The sequence below is a fragment of the Balaenoptera borealis genome, assembly GCF_965194805.1.
Source record: "Balaenoptera borealis genome assembly, chromosome: 11".
Classification (NCBI taxonomy): domain Eukaryota; kingdom Metazoa; phylum Chordata; class Mammalia; order Artiodactyla; family Balaenopteridae; genus Balaenoptera; species Balaenoptera borealis.
The window spans coordinates 81,583,103-81,601,345 of NC_138868.1; the positions used below are offsets into that span (position 1 = coordinate 81,583,103).

The 18,243-nt window shown below is 37.7% G+C and overlaps 2 protein-coding genes across 3 annotated transcripts in view; one reads left to right on the top strand and one right to left on the bottom strand.

The window, feature by feature from the left end:
- The window catches only part of DDI1 (DNA damage inducible 1 homolog 1), a 32,412-nt gene extending 26,646 nt beyond the window's left edge, over positions 1–5,766 (top strand). The window contains exon 1 of the mRNA XM_082339978.1: positions 1–5,766. This exon is cut by the window's left edge and continues 26,646 nt beyond it. The gene's annotated coding sequence lies outside the window, so the exon portion shown is untranslated.
- Positions 1–18,243, bottom strand: part of PDGFD (platelet derived growth factor D) — a 226,782-nt gene that overhangs the window by 113,100 nt on the left and 95,439 nt on the right. The gene's annotated exons all lie outside the window — the stretch shown is intronic.

The following is an 18,243-nucleotide window of genomic DNA, read 5'->3' on the forward strand; positions in this document are numbered from 1 at the left end:
TTAATAGGCCTGAATGACCAATGTTCCATGTTATTAATATATGTCCAAATGATCAAAGTAGAATTTCCTAATCTATTTTGTATAGGAGAAATAACCTTATTTAAACTCATTCATCAAATATTTCTGGACTGGAAAGTTAATCATTTAAAAATTATATGAAAATCACATTTTAAAAAGAAATATTAAAAGAATTTAATGAAAAAGAACTTATGATTTCTTTCTAACTGAAGTCCATGAAACTTCTTTAATTTTCAATACTCCTTGCAACTAAAAAAATAAAATGAGTAGAAATTCACATCAGAATATGGAGGCATGAGATAATCAAAATAAATGTTTAAATTATCTATGAATTTAGGTTATCATGAAAAAGCACTGATAGAACAAAACTATACTACTTTTTACACTTAGAGTAAGGATAGTGATAGTCTAAATCTAAGTTCCAAAGTAAATCCTAGGTTTTGAGTTTTTAAGGGAATATTTGAACAAAAGAGCAGAAAAAACTTCAGAAAGAAACACAAATAAATAATGATGTTACCTTCATGTTTATTTTAAACTGTCAAGATGCAATGAACGGGATGTAAGGTAGGTCTGTACAATGGGGAGCAGTAAAAGACAAGCAAGTTTTTGATAAAGAGTTGTGCTTATAACCTGCAGATGATGCCTAGAAAAAGAAGCTTTGCTGAGTATCTGGCTGAGGAGTGGATGAAATATGGAGGGTCCAGTATTCTTCGGTAGGAAGCTGTACAGTGTTGGGGGACTAGGAAGTAAGAAGAGGAAGATATGACCAGATTATGATGTTGCCATGGAAGCAGAGGTCTGAGAAGGTTTTAAGGAAAAATAGGCTATCCACTAACATCCTGTGTACCAAATAATTTGAAGAAAAGCAAAATGGCAAAGTGAGACCTCTACCTTTGCCACCAGAAGGACAATACAACCTGTGATGAGGGTAGCTTTTGTAGAATTGAGGGAGGGTAGCACAGAGAAGTTAATGGCATCAATGGAACATCAGAAACATACAGAAGGCAACTTTTATCAGTTGAACTGATTCAGTTGTTTAATAACTTCAATGTTTAATAACTTCCCTTCTAGCCCATATTATCATGAATTTAGAAATGAATAATATTAAGAACAAATTTACATAAATATACTGGAACCAGCATTTTAAGCTTCATTCTGTCAGAAATAATTGCATAAAGTTAAAGCAACAGATGGGCAGTTAGAGTAAAACAGAAACAAAGATATTCTCTGTTCAAAAACTGCCAACTGCCATCACTTGGTCTCCAAAGCAGTAACTGAGAGAAAACAATCTCATTGATATTCCATAAGCTATAGGAGTTTATGTGCCCATATGGCAAGGCTTCTACTGTCAGAACCTCATTTCATGATAATTCTTAAGTGTCTGGTCTGAAAGTGTCTTCATTAATACAAGAAACTAAAACAGTGTTTGCTCTTTTTTCTCTAAGTGTACAATAACTAAAAAATCTGTTTAAGTTTTACGAAAAATGCAAAAACCTTTCCATGTTATTCAACTATTCTCAGTGATTCAGGTTAATTAATTTTTAAAAAGTGATTTAGCAAAATCTCCAAAGAACGGTGACTATACACTATTAAATGCTTTCTCCTTTTGAAAAACATTCTAAACATTATTTCAGGTTGTAGTTAAGTGCTGTAAAGGCACATGTGGAAGTTTCAAATTTCCATTTGCACTATAACTTTCCATAGTTTTGTGAGGTCTAAAAAACTTGGCAGCCAGCCAAATGAATGGGTTTAAGTCCTACAGGAAGTTCAGAGAATAGGTTAGTGATCAGTATCCTTTGAGATGCCATGAAGAACAGGTGAGGGGGTCAGATTAAATGCATTATGCTCATTATGTTCGTTTATAGTTGGCTGCAAGGCTTCTAGTGCACAGCCAAGGTAAATCTGCTATAGTTTTGATAGTGCCTAAGAAGCACTGAGTTATTTCAGTCTACCAAGATACAAGTGAACAAATTTAGCACACATTTCTGAGTGGACTACAGATTCCTGGACTCCATATGTAATGTCTCATCAATGAAAATCTGGGAGTATTTCTCTTAAAGGAACATTTTCTGAATGAGATTTAGTTGTATTTTAAAAAGCACAGGCATTCAACAGTTCAATTTCTAGGAGACCCTGTCTTCATCTTGAGGGTAACTTACTGACCCAGAGGAATTTGGTCAACTAGGTAGAAAGAAAAATACAACTCTAAATAGAAAATATTAAGTGACAGATTGCCCGAGAACATTTAAAATAATATAGGAGCAAATAGGTAAAGCTAATTCTTTATTCTTATTCTGATAAGAATAAGAATTCTGATTCTTATTCTGTCATTCATTTATTTTTCTTCTACCTTCTTCCTTGAATGAGCAAAGCTCATACTTTTAATGTATCACTCACTCTTCTGTCTCCTAGTTCACCTCAAACATTTTATACCTTCTTGTTCTCCCTATGGTGTCCATGTAAATGGAAACCAGCCTAAATGGAAGGTCACCAAAACCTTAACTGATAGCTAGGCAGACGTGGGTGTTTTATTTTACAAGTATTCTAAGTCACTTATAGCTCTGGAAAGACCATCCTTTGCTACTGATATAGGCCATTCTCAAAGCTACCTTGTTTTCAGATCATACAAATCTGATTTGAGAGTATGCTGAGACCTAAGTCCAACTAGCTGCAAGTTATTCATTTGTTCATTCAGTAACTAGATATCGAGAGCCAACAATGCACCAGGTACTGTCACTGCTTCAGGAGTTAGAAAAATAGTGGTACACAAGAATGACAAAGTAGTTGTCCTCTTGAAGCTTATTTTCCAATGGACGTTTCAAACAATAATAAAAAATAACGATAATACCTATCATTTACGTAGCACTAGGTGACTCATTTTTGTTAAGCATGAGTTTTAACTCATTTTATCTTTGTAACAATATGTAAGTACTAAACAATATCTCCATTTTAAAGGTTAGGACTCAGAGGAAAAGACAGGTTAAGGAAGTTGTCCAAGGTCACAGAGTTAGTGTCTGCATCTAGGAATTTGGGATCCAGAATCTATGTATAATATTTAATCAGTCTACCATATTACCTCTCAATAACAGTAAATAAAATATATATAATGTCTAGTAGAGATACATTCTACGAATAAGAATAAAGTGCCATAAAGGAATAGAGAGCAATGAAAGAGGAGAGGATTCTACTTTAGATAAAATAGTCAGGGAAGGTCTTTCCAAGGAGATGATATTTGAGGAGAAACCTGGGTGGTGAGGGAGAGGACCTCTTAGAAGATCTGGGCAGACAGCATTTCAGAAGAAGGAATGCAAAGGTCCTAAGGCAGAAGTAAACTAGGAGTATCAAGGAAGAGCAAGGAGGTCAGTGGTTAGGGTGGAATAAGGGAGTAATCTAGAAGGGGTTAGATATGCAAGGCCTTGCAGTCTAAGTAAAGGGTTTGGATTTCATTCTAGGTGTTATGGGAAGCCACGTAAGGGCTTTTAAGCAAGGGAAGACATTTGGTTTATTTTTTAAACCCTTCTCTGGTTGCTTTGTTAAAAACAGAAGAGCTGAGGACTGGGCCCTTGATAAGCCCAGTAACTACGGGCTGAGCCGAGGAGGTGGAACCAGCAAAGGGGCCTAAGAAAAAGTAAGAAAGGTAGGAGAAAAATAAAGAAAATCACATCTAAGAAGCCAAATGAAGAAACTGTTTCCTGAAGAACAGTGTGGTCACTGTGTCCAGTACTGCTGGGAGGTTAGGAAGAGGGCTGAGAATTCATGGATGGATGTGGCAAGGTGGAGGTCGCTGGTAACAAGAGTGACTTTGTGGGTGTGGTGGGTAAAGAAAGCTTAGTCTGAGGAGCTTGACGAGTCCATTGGACCAGAGGAGGTGGGGAGAGCAAGTACTGCCAGTTCTCTTAGGGAAGAATTCTTTCAGGGAAGCAAAGAAACACCCTAGTAGATGAAGGGGCCATGAGAGCATTTCTTTTCCTACGAAAGGTAACTGAGTCTATATATTGAGAATAATCCAGTAGGAGAGAAAAACTGAGGAAGCAAGAGAGAACAAGGATAACTCAAGGAGTACAGTCCTTGAGTACAAGGGAGGAATTGAGTCTTACGAGCAAAAGCTTGTGATGGGAAGGCGGGCAGAACATACAGGTGTAAAGACAGGCAGGCGGGCAGATTTGAGGGTGTGAAGATAAGCCAGTTCTCCTCTATCTTCTATTTTCAGGGTGAATTAAGAAGCAAGGGCCCCAGTTAATGGTGAGATGAAGGTAGGAAGTGTCAAAGGATTGAGAAGTAGGGAGAGCATGTGAAATAGTCATTTTATAGCATGAGAGAGTTCCTTAGCAGGAAAACTGGATAAGGAAAGTGGGCATTTTGATTCTAGCACCAATTTTGCCACTTACTGGACATGCACCTTTTATGCAAGACACCAAACCTCTCTGGGCCTCAGTTTGCTCATAAGTGACAAGATGTGGATGAGTACCGCTTGGAGGCACCCACAAAGGTGTGGGGTACTTTGGGCTCTCCTGGCAACCAGTGACATTTAGAACACCAGGTCCGGGGTGCTCTAAGTCCTTTAGTGTATGGAATAATTCTGTAAGACAAATGGCTCTCCCTCGCAAATCTCCAGCAGTGCCCACCCCTGGTGAGAAACATGGGGGAGAGGATCACACCAGGCATTCTGCCAACTCTAGGCTCTATCTGTAACTTTCAGTGTTGATATTAGGGGGAGCTAGCTCACAGGGGTGGATAAACCATATATCCTTCTAATTCACCACCAATAATCATCACCCTCACCCCCGAAGCGTTTTTAGACTGAAAACAGGCTGCTAGCCAGACAAAATGAACACAAGTTGAATTTGCCCTTGTTATTTCCTCAGGCCTTAAAGGGTACTAATGAGCACTGAAACGGTCTACAGATTACAGCCAGAGAAAGGAAGAGCCAGTACAGGGTGATCCAGCAATGAAAAATCAGCGCTCTGTTATTTCAGAAACCATTGTCATTAGCTACCACAATAATTAAACAGAAATGCTGCCAGTGGTAGTGTCGAACAGTAGCAAAGAAAGTTTGATACCCATGTACTGCCAGTATGGCAATAGCATCTCACTACCATAAAAAGAGAAAAAATAATTTTAATTGTATTGACCATAAGGCCCCCAACATGAACTGAGAATTAGTTAACAAGGACAAGGCAATTAGTAAAGGCAATATATCACATTCTACTCAAATGATCACTGCAGTGCTGCAGGCAGGGCTGTTAGTGACCTTTCTAGTTGACACCTTCATTAATGATGTGTATGAGGAAAACCAGCATGTAGATGGATTTGCAAGACTGATTCTACCTTGGGAGTTACTGTAAGTGCGAGTTTCCAACATCACAGTAATAACTTAAGTAGAAACGAATACAGAGTTTCCTCGTAGGATTTAAAATTCAAGATGGGCAATTATACAGTGAGATAACACAGACAGATAGGAAAAATTCTAGGTGAAAATCTTAAATAGTAGGATGGTGATTCCTGGGGAAAAAAAAAAATCAGTGATTACACAGTTTCTCAAAGAGTCTTATTGCTGACATTTATCAAATAAAAATGCCTGCCAGATATTATATTTTATAAACTACTGTTTCATCTATAGAATGTTATCAATATAGTAAAAGTATACAAATAGTCAATGTGCTTGTTTTTTGACTTTTCAAAAAAATTAAAAAAAAATTTTTACAATCTTTTCTATTGGGGTAAAATTCATATAGCATAAAATTAACCGTTTTTTTTTTTTTTTTTTTAAACAGTAAATCCTTGTTGCTTATCTATTTTTTTTAATTTTTTTTATAGCTACTTTATTTATTTATTTATTTTTATTTTTGGCTGTGTTGGGTCTTCGGTTCGTGCGAGGGCTTTCTCTAGTTACGGCAAGTGGGGGCCACTCTTCATCGCGGTGCGGGGACCGCTCTTCATTGCGGTGCGCGGGCCTTTTCACTATCGCGGCCCCTCCCGTTGCGGGGCACAGGCTCCAGACGCGCAGGCTCAGTAGTTGTGGCTCACGGGCCCAGCTGCTCCATGGCATGTGGGATCCTCCCAGACCAGGGCTCGAACCCGTGTCCCCTGCATTAGCAGGCAGATTCTCAACCACTGCGCCACCAGGGAAGCCCCAAATTAACCGTTTTTAACAGAATGATTCAGTGGCAATTAGTACAGTCACAATGTGGTGCAACCAACACTTCTATCCAGTTCCAAAACAGTTTCATTGTTTCATCGCTCTGAAAGGAAAGCCTGTACACATTAAGTAGTTGTTCTACCTTCCCCCCCTCCTCCTAGCCTCTGGCAACCACCAATCCATGTTTTGTCTCTATGGACTTTTGTATTCTGGATATTTCATTTAAATAGAATCATACAATGTGTAACCTTTTGTGTCTGGCTTCATTCACTTAGCATAATGTTCTCAAGGCTCATCTACCTTGAAGCATGTATCAGTATTTCACTTCTTTTCATGTCAGAAGCCTATAATTACATTATAATTACAATGTTAATTCAAAGCATGGCATGGAGCTACCTCTCAGTTCTGAGTGCCAACAATAAGCAGAACCCAACAGAAATCCAGCAAAACCTACCTTATCCTGATTACTACAAGTCTTAAGGAAAGAAGAGCAAAAAAGGAGCTTATTTTATTAATTTTACTATCAGGAATCATTCATGAAACTGAAGATGTTACTGTTAGAAAGTCCTTTCTTTACTTAAGTGACATTTAGATCTTTACTAATGAGACATAATAAATACTCATTAATTATCGATTAACTGGAAGCTTTGGAATTCCCTAGCTAGGATGTAGAAGGCACCCAGTAAATGGCTGTTGAGTAAATTGAAGTAGGAATCAAAGAGACTACGTGGGGGGTTTTGGTGTTTGTTTATTTGTTTGTTCTTTTCTATCCAACTAGGGCTAATGCAAGGTGATTGACATGAGCAAGCAGAGGGAGTTGTTTCTTTTTCTGGTGTCAAGTCACATTAATTCTCAAAGTTATCATAGGGCTTCCCTGGTGGCGCAGTGGTTGGGAATCTGCCTGCTAATGCAGGGGACACGGGTTCGAGCCCTGGTCTGGGAGGATCCCACATGCCGCGGAGCAACTAGGCCCGTGAGCCACAACTACTGAGCCTGCGCGTCTGGAGCCTGTGCTCCGCAACAAGAGAGGCCGCCATAGTGAGAGGCCCGTGCACCGCGATGAAGAGTGGCCCCCACCTGCCGCAACTAGAGAAAGCCCTCGCACAGAAACGAAGACCCAACACAGCCAAAAATAAATAAATAAATAAAATTAAAAAAAAAAAAAAAAGTTATCATGAACCTGCTTCTAAACTGGTAGCCTGATCCACATCAGGGCTGGTGGAACAGGTTGCTTTTGCATGAAGTTCCCTGAGTAGGCTATAGAAAAAGTCAGAGAGGATCTTTCTTCTTCCTTTTTAAATCTCCATCTCTATCCTGTGGGATCTTCATTCTAACTATCTTTAGCACAGAATTTCTATATTTTTATTCACTGTCAGAGACACAGTGAAGTAACTTATGAGATAGAATATTGGTCTTAACTGTGATTTTCCATGCTATGATTTTAAGTCATACATTTCCTGTTATTTGGTTTATATGCTTATGATTTAATTGAATGAATAATTTCTTATTATGAGATGTGGAATAGTGAACTCCTTTTAAGAACCTCAGTCCATTGAACTGAAGTAAGATAGCAACTAACTTGAGTTCTTAATGATACCTTTGAGGGGAAAAAAAGGGCCCTTTTTGTATTACAAAAGTTTCAGAAAGAATACTAAGAAGTTGAGAGTCCATTTACAATGTATAGGTTTTCCTTCAAGGAGACATTATTTTGTTCTCTCTTGTATTTTAGTTAGGCAAAAACACTATGCAAAATAACTGAAATTTAACTCTTTGTGTCTGTCTTTCAAATATCTGTATTTGAAAAACTGTGGCCATTTTATTTACTCACTTAAGTGAGTTGATAAGTCATTCCTGCAAAAATTAATAGTTGCCCAGAAAGCTTTTAGAATATAATCAACTTACTACAAAAATGCTCCAGATCGGTATACTATTCCTATGGAAATGTGTTAAATAGCTATAATAGGTACAAACTGCAGATAAATTATTTGCATCCTTTAATGTAATTGCAGTCATCTGTAAAACGAATTGCATCCACATAAAAATGAACTTTTGAACCACATCAGTTATTTAGAATATAGTTTGTAATGGTTGATACAGAACAAGAAGCACATATATTCAACAGAGCAGGATTTATAAACACTTGCATAACCCAGAGAAATCAAACCATATATGATTCTGAGACACAAAACAACACATGCTCAGTATAAGATTTGAGGAATCTATAAAATTGCTTGGAACAATGCCCCATTCATTGGAAGCTTCCAAATTGCAGGACAGTCTTGGTTATGATGGTACTTTGCCACATCACAGAGATAAAAGAGATCTACAGTATAGCACGAGGCAGAACATGTAATGTCTCTACGTTTATCAAGGTAGATGATACGTGAATTACAGAAGAAGAAAAAGAGGCCAGCAAAAGGAGGCATAGTACTTTTCATGAGATCAACTTGCTGGAAGCCTACAACACCCACCATTCCAACACAATACTATGAGACAAACAGGTAGTCTCCAGAGAGCTCTAGATCAAATACTGCAGCAGCAAACACTGCCAAACATGGACTACATGTTTACTTCATAAATGGATTTTGACTATTGGGAAACGATTTCTGGGAAGGAGGAAGAAAGCTTCATGTTTCTGAGAAATAATGTTCTGGTAAAATGATAGCTGCTTATTTGCACAATATACTTCGTAGTTTGGTTGTCCAATGTTCTCATCCACACATACACTGTTGACCTTTACCAGTGATGTTGTTTTAACTTCTTAATTCTGCCTGATGTTGGTCAAAAGTGGTTAAACAATCTATTTTCCCCATTAAATATGTGATAATTTAAAAGAAATAGGGCACCCATAACAAGAAAGTAAGCAAAAGTCTTGAGCAGGCAACATAAACACATATATGAGAAATGGAAAAAAACCATATTCAATAATATTAGAAATAAATTGAACACATGGGCAATGAGGTATCATTTGTAACATCAGATTGGCAAAGTCTTTGGGTAAGGCACTTAGAGTAGAAATGGAGAAACAAGACTGAAATGGTGAGGAATAAATAGGAGAGGAGAAAGTAATGACAGCAAATGTAGAGAACGTTTTCAAATTGTTTGGTTGCAGAGGAACAGTGGGGAATAGAAGGGCAAAGGGAGAGTATTTATTTGTTTTTAGATGGGAGATACCGGAATAAGTTAAAATGCAGAAGGAAGCCACCAGTAATGGTGAAAGATAGAAGATTCAGAAGTGGTACCTGAGTGAGAATACTGGAGAGAAAGAGATGACAAAGAAGGTAAGGGGGAGGGATATGCCTCAGGCAAGAGAGGGGCCAGGCCAGGTACAGCAAGTACCTTAACATTCCTAAGCCCAATTTCTTAACTTTAAATTAAGAACGACAATATCTATCACTTAGAAAACATTATGCAAATAGCATCTGACATATAAAAGCTTACTTAAATAAAAAAAAATTTAATACAAACACTACCTGTTACTACCAGTGGCTTTTATGCGAAAATCGTATATATTCAAAAGCAAATTTTCTGGGCTTCCCTGGTGGCGCAGTGGTTGAGAATCTGCCTGCCAATGCAGTGGACACGGGTTCGAGCCCTGGTCTGGGAAGATCCCACGTGCCGCGGAGCGGCTGTGCCCGTGAGCCACAACTGCTGAGCCTGCGCGTCTGGAGCCTGTGCTCCGCAACAAGAGAGGCCGCGATAGTGAGAGGCCCGCGCACCGCGATGAAGAGTGGCCCCCGCTCGCCACAACTGGAGAAAGGCCTCGCACAGAAACGAAGACCCAACACAGCCATAAATAAATAAATAAATAAATAAAGCTAAAATCAACAAGCAGACCCAGATAATTCACCCCAACCTCCAAGTTAAAAGATTATAATATGATATATAATTCGTAAAAACCCACTTATCTCAAAACTGATTATTGTTTTTACCTACATAAATCTATCAAACAATAAAGAGTTTTAAAATGTAGAATGGAAAAGGATGAAGTAATCCATGTACATGTCAGATTATCTACAAATATGAACCCATCATATGTCCCAGTTGTGTCTTTTCTATATTCTTTTTTTTTTTTTTTTTTGCCCTGCCCTGCGCTGTTCAAGTCCTAACCCACAGTGGCTGTGAATGTGACTTTATTTGGAAATAGGGTCTTTGCAGATGTAATTAAGTTAAAGATCTTTGGATTCAGGGTGAGCCCTGCGTTTAATGACTGGCATCCTTATAAGAGTAAGGAGAGGAAGATTTGGGACACAGAGACACAGAGGGGAAGTCCACTTGAGAACACAGACAGTCATCGGAGTGATGCAGCTACAAGCTCAGGAACTCCAAGGGCTGTGCAATCCCCAGAAGCCAGGAGACAGGCATGGAGGAGATTCTCCCACACAGACTCTGAAAGGAACGAACCCTGAGGACACCTTGCTTTCAGACTTTTGCCCTCCACAGAGAATAAATTTCTGTTGTTTTAAGCCACCCAGTTTGTGGTAATTTGTTACAACAGACCTAGGAAACTAACACAGCATTTAACAAGGTAAGGAAAGTGAAGGAAACTGACTTTTGCTGAGCACTGACTATGCATCAAAAGCCACACTGTTTTGCATTTAATCTCTTTTAATCTCACAAAATCCTGGAGAGAAAAAATTATTCCCTCTACAGGGGGAGAATTGACAGCCCAGAGAAGTGACTTTCTCTAATATTATTACCACTCTTAGATTCTAACAGAACACTAGTTCTAATTAATTATGGTTTAGAGTAAAACATATTTTTCAGTGGTATTACAACTATTATACACTTTAGTAAAAATATTTTTCCTCTATAGCATGACAGGTGCTTCTAAGAAAACTCACCCAAATTGCAGTTTAAAACAATTATTTCTTTCCATATTTATATATATTTTTTTATTTTTTAATAGATCTTTACTGGAGTATAATTGCTTCACAATACTGTGTTAATTTCTGTTGCACAACAAAGCGAATCAGCCATATGCATACACATGTCCCCATATCCCCACCCTCTTGAGCCTCCCTCCCATCCTCCCTATCTCACCCCTCTAGGTCATCACAAAGCACTGAGCCGATCTTGCTCTGCTATGCTCCTGCTTCCCACCAGCCAACTATTTTACATTTGGTAGTGTATACATGTTGATTTTAATAAAATGTTTGAAACTATTATTTAATACAAAAGTCAACTTCATTTTTTATGTACTACTAATAATCATTTGAAAATCAAATTTTAAATTGTTCAATATTATCAAAAACAAAATTCTTACGGATGAATCTAACAAAATATGTGTAAGATTTGTATGCAGAAAACTATACAACATTGATAAGGAAAATTAAATACTGGAAGGTCCAATATTGTTAAGATGTCAATTCCTCATAATTTAATATATGGAATCAAAGTAATTCCAATCTAAACCCAGCAGGAACTTTTTGGGGGTAAAAATTGACAATCTGATTCTACAGTTTATACATAAAACAAAGGGCCTAAAATAGCTAAAATGAATTTGCAAAAGAAAAAAGTTGGAAGTCTCACAATACCTGATTTCAAGCCTTACTGCAAAGCTGCAGTAATCAAGATGATTTGGTTTAGCACATAGACAGTCATATACATCCATAGACACGATAGGGAGTCCAGAAATAGATCCTTATATATATGGTCAGTTGATTTTCAACAAAGATGTCAAAGTGATCCAATGCAGAAAGACCTGTCTTTTCAATAAATGGTACTGGAACAACAAGGCATCCATACACACACACACACAAATGGATCACAGACCTTAATGTAAAGCCTTTAAAACTTCTAGGAGAAAATTTTTGTGACAAAGATTAGGCAAAGATTTCTTAGGTAGAACACAAAAAGCATGAACCATAAAACAAAATAAAATTGATAAATTTGGCCTCAGCAAAATTAAAAACTCTTTAAAAAATGATTTAAGAAACCAAAAAGATAAACTTCAGACAGGGAGAAATTATTTGCAAAATATATATCTGATAAATATTCAATTATATATATTTTAAAACTTTTACAATTTAATAATGAGAAAAACAACCCAATACAAAATGGGCACTAGATTTGAAGAGACAGTTCACTACAGAGGTATGAGTGTTACGTGAGCACATGGAAAGATGCTCAATATCATTAGTCATTAGGGAAATGAAAATGAAAACCACAATAAGATAACAAGACACATCTACTAAAATGACTAAGATTATACAACAACGTCAACAGCTGACAACACTGAGTGCTGGCAAAGATGTAGAACATCTAGAACTCTGATACACAATGGAGCAGCCACCGTGGAAAATGGTTTGGGGTTTCACATAAAGTTAAACATATACTCACCATACTAGTAGATACTTATGCCAAAGAAATGACATCACAGACCTGTACACAAATGTTCACAGTAGTTTTATCCATAGCAGCCAAAAGCTGGAAACACCCAAATGCCTATGGGCATTTAGATGGACACACCAATTACAGAATTTCCAAACAATGGAGAACCACTCAGCAATAAAAATGAATGAACTATGGATACATGCAAGAACATGGATAATCTGCAAAGCGTATGCTACGTGAAAGAATCCAGACACACAAGGCTAAAAATGCTGCATGACTCCATTTATATGGCATTCATGAAAAGGCAAACTATAGAGACAGAAAACAGATCAGAAATTGCCAGAATTTCTGGGGCTGGGGGAGGGGATTGACTACAGAGAAGCATCAGAGAATGTTTTCAGGTGACAAGTTCCATATCTTGATTGTGGTGATGGCTGCACAACTGTTTACATTTGTCAAAACTCGACCCATACACCTAAAACTGGTGAATTTTACTATGTGTAAATTATACCTCAATAAATCTGCCTAAAAAATTATTTCAATGGCAAAGAGGAGGGTTTGGAACTAGGGAGTTTCAGAGTAGCTATACAATAGCATTTGTTCTTCTGAGGCTTTATTAACACAGGTGTGTTCTGCAAAAACTCTGACATTCCGAAGCAAATACAAATCCTAAACATTCCCAAACAAATACAATCTACGTATGTATCTTTTACAAAAAAAATAAAGACCTTTTAAAAATAACTGTCAGCAATGTCATCACCATGCCATTCTTAAATATCCTGTTTTGATAAACTAAGCACAAAGTACCTCTTCACAAGTGAAACACCCCCTCCCAGGTGAAAATAGCCCATAAAGTTTTAGTTCAGCTTTGTGATGGTATTATTATAAGATCTAGTTAATTCAAACCTAATTCTATTAATCTAGTTAATTCAAATCTAGTTCTCTAAGTTACTGAGCTTTTCCAATTTACCTGGTAAACATTCTCACTTTAGAGCAGTTTCTCATATGCTATTGCATTTTTGTTGTTGTTGTTCTTCTGAGACCCTGTTTGCCTAAGCAACTACAACTAATCCCTCAAGACAGCTCCAACAGCCTTCCTCCCTGAGCCCTCTGCTACTGTGTTGGGCTGATTCACCCGTCTCTCCCCTGAGCTTTAGGGCATCTAGTCTGTTTCCAGGATAGCACCCCTTTGACATTTTATTTGTCTCTTCTACTAAAATGAGAACAGGTATTCTAGTTTATGTATCTTTATTAGACCAACTCTTAGCAAAGTGTCTAACATCTAGAAGGTGCTAAATACAAGTATGCTTTGAAAACACATCCTATCTTGAACATCAGTTGTCATTTCACTGTATGGGAGATTTAGCCCCTGCAAGAGACTGGCCTAAATGGACCATAGCCCACGGAGGGATTTCAGAATGAAATGGCATTTGAAGGACAATAGACTAAATTTTAATTTGATTGTGCTTGCCTGCTATTTGTTTCTGCTTCATAAAGACATTGTGTCATCCCTAAAGACCTACTAATGGGGGGTTACATCAGAAAACATGCAGTGTTAGAGCTGCAAAGGATTATACAGATCCACTACATTATGAATCACATTCTGACTGTGTTCTGGCATCTTCACTTCTAGATCTGGGTTTTGCCCAGGTCAGCAACCATCAAGGCCCCAGATGTCCAGGTGCACTTGGGTGTAACTGTACCTTTCAGACCTTGCACACGTAGACTGACAGCATTCTGACCCATGTGGCTTCCTCCTACCTAGGCCAGGTTTCATCACCTCCTATAGACCAGGTAGGCATGGTCCTTTGGGCCACATGGCTGGCCTAGAAGCCTGGAAGAGTACAGTCCTGTTACACTGGGCCTGGGTCCCCATCTGGGTGGGATGAGGGGGGAGAGGTATCACTACTCTCTCATTACTTACTATTCCTGGGAAGCGCTGAAAGACTGCCTCTGAGTTGCTAATTCAGACCTAATTATACTGCCCATGGTAAAATTCTGCAGAGGTAGGCCACAAAGGGGAATTCTGATCGGCTCACTAGTAGAAATTCCTATATACACCTCTGCATGTCCAGCTTATTAGCAGAGCAATAAATGCTAAATACCTAGTTATTAGGTGAATGAACAAACCTATTATGTTCCACATCTGTTTCAGGAACCACACTTCCCATATGGCATATTTGCATGTGTATTCTTGATACATTTTAAATTAAGTTTCTCTGGTGTTTTTTTTTTTTTCAAATTTTGGTGTCATTTTATTTAATAAATTTTTTAACATCTTTATTGGAGTATAATTGCTTTACAATGGTGTGTTAGTTTCTGCTGTATAACAAAGTGAATCAGCTATACATATACATATATCCCCATATCTCCTCCCTCTTGCCTCTCCTTCCCACCCTCCCTATCCCACCCCTCTAGGTGGACACAAAGCACTGAGCTAATCTCCCTGTGCTATGCAGCTGCTTTCCACTAGCTATCTATTTTACATCTGGAAGTGAGAGAGTGGCATGGACATATATACACTCTCTGTTGTTTTTATTGTTTCAAGTAGTTACAACTTAAAAACTAGCATGCCAAACCAAGATCAGTAGGTACTGTCCTCTTCTGTTTTCTGTTCACATTCTTTGTTGTGCTTCACAGAATAGTTCCTAATTGAGATACCATCCCCTCTAATCAAAGCTAAGCTTTTCACATATATACAATGGAATATTACTCAGACATTAAAAATAATGGAATAATGCCATTTGCAGCAACATGGATGGACCTGGAGATTATCATACGAAGTGAAGTAAGTCAGACAGAGAAAGACAAATATCATATGATATTGCTTATATGCAGAATCTTAAAAAAAATGACACAAATGAACTTATTTACAAAACAGAAACAGACTCACAGACTTAAGAGAATGAACTTATGGTTACCAGCAGGGAAGACTGTGGAGGAGGGAAAGACTGGAAGGTTGGGATTGACGTGTACACACTACTGTATTTAAAATAAAATGCCTTTCTATGATAAATAAATAAATACGTAGATAGATACAAAGCTAAGCTTTTCTAAGGCAGGGGAGGAGCCGGTGGGGAAGGTCTTCAGTGACATTTTGTTGGACCTGAAGGATACCGGCTAGCAACTGCTGACTCCATCCCCAGCAGTTCCCAGACAGCTCCCAATGTTTTCTCTGTCACTCGGAAACAAATACCTTCAACCAGCATTCCAGTTAAAACCTTGGGTCAGTTCTTCCTGCGATGTTTCTCATCCCTGTTGTTCTTGGCCACAGAAAAGGCAAACTCTCCTCCTGTTCTTTCCTAATTTGTCCTCTGGTCTGGCTCTGTGCATCTTTTCTCCCTGACTCCATCTAATAAAGATTCTTCTGAATTCAAATAAAGTATGTGAAAATGAATAATCAGTGTTATCAGCTTGATATGTAACAGCCCATTTAAGTTTTGAATTAAATTATGTTTTTCCGGTTAGATGAAAAAAATATCCAGGTGGCAGCTCAACACCTCAGAATACCTTAGAAATAATTACTTATATTAATTAAATATGCTTATCCACACTTAAATCCTCAATTTACTGTAGCTCCAAACCAGCTGAGAATTGACATAAAAAGAGTATAGAGTATTGTGTTACTACCAATATCCTCTTAATAACTACAATTAAAAAATAGTAAATTCATACCTATTTCCTGGGGACAAGGGGGAATGTTTGAAAAATCATGTTAAGGGGAGAAAATAAAAATGTCTTCAATCAGATTAATCACTATTATCCACAACATATATGCTAATGAACTTGCTGATCACATATACAGCTTTCTCTAGAGATACATATATAGAGTATCTGTCAGGGCTATTAACTTTTTCTCCCACATATTCTCATCAAACTTTGTGAACATCTGTCATCTCTGAACAAAAAACAAAACAAAACAAAACGCTCTCATTTCAAACCTCCATGTATTGGGGTTATATAAATACTTTATGAGGAGCTTCCCCTGAGATCCAGCAAACTAGGGCAACTGCCCCAGGCTCCAAGCTTTGAAAAGGACTAATAGACATCCACTCAATTATGCTGCTAAATATTACAGAATGAGGGTGAAGGGTAGCAGCCAATAAGGAAGGTAATTTTCTCCTGAAGCAAAAGATCTTGAGGCCTTTCTATAAGTACACACTCAGGAAACAGACTCCAGCATCATCACCAGCATTAAGTAAAACAGGATGGTTCTCAGCAAGTCCTTTAATGATTTGTCTTCCCTTCTATGCTGTTTTAGATCTGTGTGCGTGTGTGTGTGTGTGTGTGAGAGAGAGAGAGAGAGAAAGAGACAGACAGACAGAGACTTCCCTTTGATAAAGAAGCAGAGGAAGAAGAGTAATGACTCCGGGTTCTTCAATAATTAGATATGGGATCCTTGGGAACATTACTAAGTCACAGACTTCTTCATCCTGAAAATTTAAGTGGAATTTGTTTTTTCAATCACTATACCCGACGCCACCAAAAAGTCTATATTGCCTCAAAGAGTAGAGGATGAGGACGGCGGAGCACCAGTGGAGGGAGGGAGGGGAACGAGGAATGAAGCAGGCAAGTTCAGAAAATGTGGGTAACTTGGTTGGGGCTTTACGGTCAGTGGTAGAGTCTGGATTTGAGCCTAGCTGCTGGGCTTCAAAGCCTCTGAACCTACCCCATGAAGTCCATAAGTCTGTGATTTTCAACATGAAGTCAGTAATAAAAGTACATGTACATTCTTAACATCTAAAATACAACTTTCATGGTGAATTCGACTATGTGTTTATAAGATAGAAAATAGAATAGTGTTGTCTTACAATGTGTCCTTTCCCACTGAACTCAACAATACAGAGAGATCACCTAAAGCTGACTATGTTAATGTGTTTGGGTGATTCATCAAATCATCCTGTGAGAAATACCCTGACTGGGGCTACAAGGCAGTCCAGTGGAAGTGCTGATGAACACCCTTTAGACAGATGCCTACTGCACCTCAGTATATTAACAATTATATAATTACCCTTTCTGCAAGGCTGGTAGATGCACTCATAATACACTCAACAGGCAGACACAGAATCAGTTAAGATGTCCACAAGGTCAACACAGTACATAAACAAGGCAGGACAAGCACTGTTTATAAAGGGGGGGTTTTGTTTCCAAGAAAGTACTTCGGATTTTAATAAATTTAGAATATTGTTATATATAAAGTAAAAAAAGTAAAAACAAAACAAAACAAACAAAAAAAACAGCTATGTTCTGGTCACTCTGCATTTTCACATTTAATCCTGTAAATGTTACCTCTTTGTACATTTTATATTCTGATTTTGACTTGAAACTGAGGCAATATATAATTGTTCATTCTGCAAATTAACAAAACCTATATACAAACCTATTAACAAAACCTAATATAAATACAATTACTGGGGCACTATTTCTAGACCTCAACTGTGTATTTCTTTAACATATGCAGCTTTAACAAACTACTGTTCTCACCTTATGCCTTACTAAAGTTTTAGAATTTTTAGAAAGTTAGCATTAAAAAATTCTTATTATGGAGCATGAGATTTTAAACTACTTATAACTATTTCTCACAAAGAACTGATCAAAGGTAAAGAAATATAAATAAAATAAGAATAGAATATAAAATTTCTTAAAATGGAATTGGCTTTTAAAAATGTGTCAAAAAATTAACTGGCAATGCAAAATCCTTAAGTCAAATTCAATATGATAGTGATTATTCAAAATGCAACCTCTGTATG